We start from the raw sequence: 3,574 nt of genomic DNA on the forward strand, positions 1-3,574 counted from the left end.
CCTAACTACGGTAAGTGCTCTTATTGGTGTATACAGTTTTCATATAAATTTTTTGAGGAGGGTTAGGATGAATTCTTGAATATTTTCCTTATTTTTCATTGAAGCCCACCAATGCATTTTGTAATGAGATGTTCCCTCATAGTAACTGGCTCTTTTTTGTTTCTTTTTTTTAACATTTTAATATGGGAAATTTCAAATATATACATAAGAAAATGAATAATATAATAAATCTCATGCAGTTATCACCCAGCTTCTGTAATTAACTCAGAGCCAATCTTGCTTTGTCTATGTACAATCCATTTTCCCCCACCCTGAATTATTTCAAATAATGCCAGATATCTATCTCATTGGCTATCTCATTGGGCCAGGGGTTTTCAGCCTATGTTCTAGCATGATATATACAGTAGATGATTTTCAAATGCATAATACAGTCTACATACATGACCACTTATAGACCCTACCATGGGTCCTGTCACATAAATATTTTTAAATGGATAGTTGATACATACAGTTATGCACAATTCTAAGATGATTAGCTCAAAATCTATACTCATCTCTCCCACTCGGGAAACACATTGAAAGGCAAGTAAATGACAGCAGTGTTACAGGCATAATCTTTAATCAGATCCAATATACATCAAAAAAGCACATCATTTTTTACAATACACATGTTATTATGTATAAAAGTATACATAACATTGCATAAAGTATAATATGGTGGGTTTATTTAATAGGCTGAATTAAAATAATAAAGCAGTAATATCAGAAAGCAGCTTTCTTATTCTATTCTCTGCCCTCAAACCTGTTCTTTTGTATCTCCCTTACCAATCATTTTGAAACATTTCTGGCAGACCTCACAGCTTCCCAAGCACTTAAAACTTATAAAAACTATTATTTTTAGGTAATAAAAAGACCAGGCTAGTGATCATCCCTCTCCCACTTACTTGAGAACTGTAGGGAAGGGACAAGTGGTCTTTGGCCTTTTCTTTCCATCTTTATGACCAATCTCTTCTCTGTCTTTCCCCAACCATTCACAACTACCTAGGGTCCGGGGTTCAGGGAAGGGAGAAAGGATGAGACTTAGCTAATATTTGTACTTTTCACCTTTGGTCAAATGTCCTGCTTCATGACAACATCCCAATGCTGACTCATTTTGGGGGAACATTATGGTTTTGTTTTTCGGAGATCTCAGGAGGTACCTCCACACTGTAAAATTATTTGACATAGGTAAAAAACCAAAGTGGAATTGAACTTGATTCTACAGCTACTCCCTCTCTCCCTTGCCCTGCTATTGTGCCTGGATTGTCTCCTGTCTCTTGACTTTTCCAGTTGAGACGCTAATATTGGCCTCAAACTTCTCAAACTCCAAAAGATTGCAGTCAAAGTTTTAAAGGATTGTATCACCCACTATCTGGATATCAGCACAGTGTGGTCGAGAATTTTCTGAGTGTCATCGAATGCAGCTGGAGAAGAGGAAGGAGGCTCCCCTAATCTCTTTCAGTGGATGTCTTGGGCATCCCTCTCATATGGCATAGGTGAGAGTCCCTTTTTTTCTTACTCAAAAGGGGATGGGAGAGGAAACTAACAGTGCTCTCCAGGCCTGCACATTTCTTCTAAACGTCCACCTTCTCTAATAAAGTGTCAGTGCTCTGTTAGCACTGGGGATAGATCAGCTTAGCTATCTAATAATGTGAAGCAGTTGTCTTTTGAATATGAAATTTCATATCCATCATTGCTACTAACTTTGGGGTTGAGAGACAATAGGAATAATCCCTTCCACTTAATGTTGTAATTATTACACATTTTGCAATTTTCCTCACAAACGATCTTGGTCTGACTGACACAGCACCCTAGACTGTCATTTCTTTGATACAGAGAACAAATAATTACCAGAAACTGAGTACTTCCTAGGTGTTGGTACTATGTTAACCATGTTTACAGATCATCTCATATAATCTTCAAAATAATATTATGAAGTAGATATAATAGTTATTGTATTTATCACCCTTTAATGAAGTCCTTTTAGAGCACATAAATTGCTTACTATTGCAGTTAGCCAGTAGCTAAGCTAAGATGTGGACTCAATGTTTGAATAGTGCATCTGTCATCTTAAAAACCACAGTACACTGTGAATGGCTTTTGGCTATATGACATGTCTCGGAATGAGGTCTTGTGTGTTTGTTGTGCTTTAGGAGTTCTTAATCTATTCATCTATTCACTCTTGTGGGAATAAAATTATTTTCCAATCTCTTGGATTTTTAAAGTTTTAAAAGTATACTTTTCTTTTCAGGAGGAAGCTAACAGATTTTATAACATTCTTAAGGATGCATGTGGCGAAAAATTACTTATATACTTTTCATTTTTGGCATTGTTTCTTTCTCTAAGTTTAGACTCCTATTCCAAAAGAGTGGAAAAGTTCGGATGCTTGTATGATTCTTATCATATCTTCAACAATAAACATTTATTTGGCAATGCTTGTGTGTAAGATAGTATACTAATTATTAGAACTACCAGAACATAAATAAATTTATGACATGATCTCTGGCCTCATGGAGTTTACAGTCTAGTTTAAAATGACATGAAACTTATATAAAAAGAAAAGGTAAAAAATGTAAGGTAGCCTACAATAAGTTTCGACAATTAAGGCCATAAATGCTTTAAAAATTCAAGAGCTGAATTTAATTTGTATGGACTGTTCAGTCAGGAAAATTTTCTTAATCAGCATTCTTATTATTGGTTACTATATAAACAAATAATGGTCATGAGAGGAGAAAGGCATTTCAGACAAAGAAGAGACTGAAGTACTAAATACAGGGCCAGGCTTGCACAGATAATGTTTGAAGAAAGTCTTGCACAGTGCCTGTTGTAAAGCAGTGGAGAAGAATTTGGAGGATTGGGTTAGCGCCTAGGTTTTAAAGGTCTTGAATAACTTCTTAACATGTGGAATAACTCAAGGATCATTAGTATGAGAAGAATATATGTAATAATATTAGATTAGGAGTGGGGTAGGAGGAAAGAAACTGAAGGAGAAAAATAACAGGAAGCTATTTATGGAAAAGAAAATTGTAGGAATCTAAACTTCCTGTTTGTATCATTGAGAAGCTTATCCTTATTTATATTCATGTTACTGTTTTTCTCCTAAGGCAGAACATGCTGGTGATTCCGAGCACACAACAGAGCCAGACTGCCTGGTTTGAATTTTAGTTAGTTTTCTCATCTGCAACCTAGTCATAAAAACAGTACTATCTTCTTAGGTTATTTTGAGGATTAAATGAGTTAATACGTGTTATTAACTAATAATTTTGTGTTAAGCATTTAGAAGAGTGCTTAACTCCAAGTAAATATCATTCAGCATTAGCTGTCATTATTATCATTCCTCAAGTAATTTTTCAAAGGTTTGAAAGCATATAGCAGATAGTGAAAGACTTGAGATTTTCCTGTTATCGTCCCACTTCAGGGACTTCCAACCACTATTTATGACTAGAGCAAGTTACTCAAGGTCTGTAATCCTGAAATTTCTTCTCCATTAAAAGGGAATAGTAGTTACTTATCTTACATAACTGTCACCATATAC

The sequence above is a fragment of the Lipotes vexillifer genome, unplaced genomic scaffold (assembly GCF_000442215.2).
Source record: "Lipotes vexillifer unplaced genomic scaffold, Lipotes_vexillifer_v1.1 scaffold839, whole genome shotgun sequence".
NCBI classification, from domain to species: Eukaryota; Metazoa; Chordata; class Mammalia; order Artiodactyla; family Lipotidae; genus Lipotes; species Lipotes vexillifer.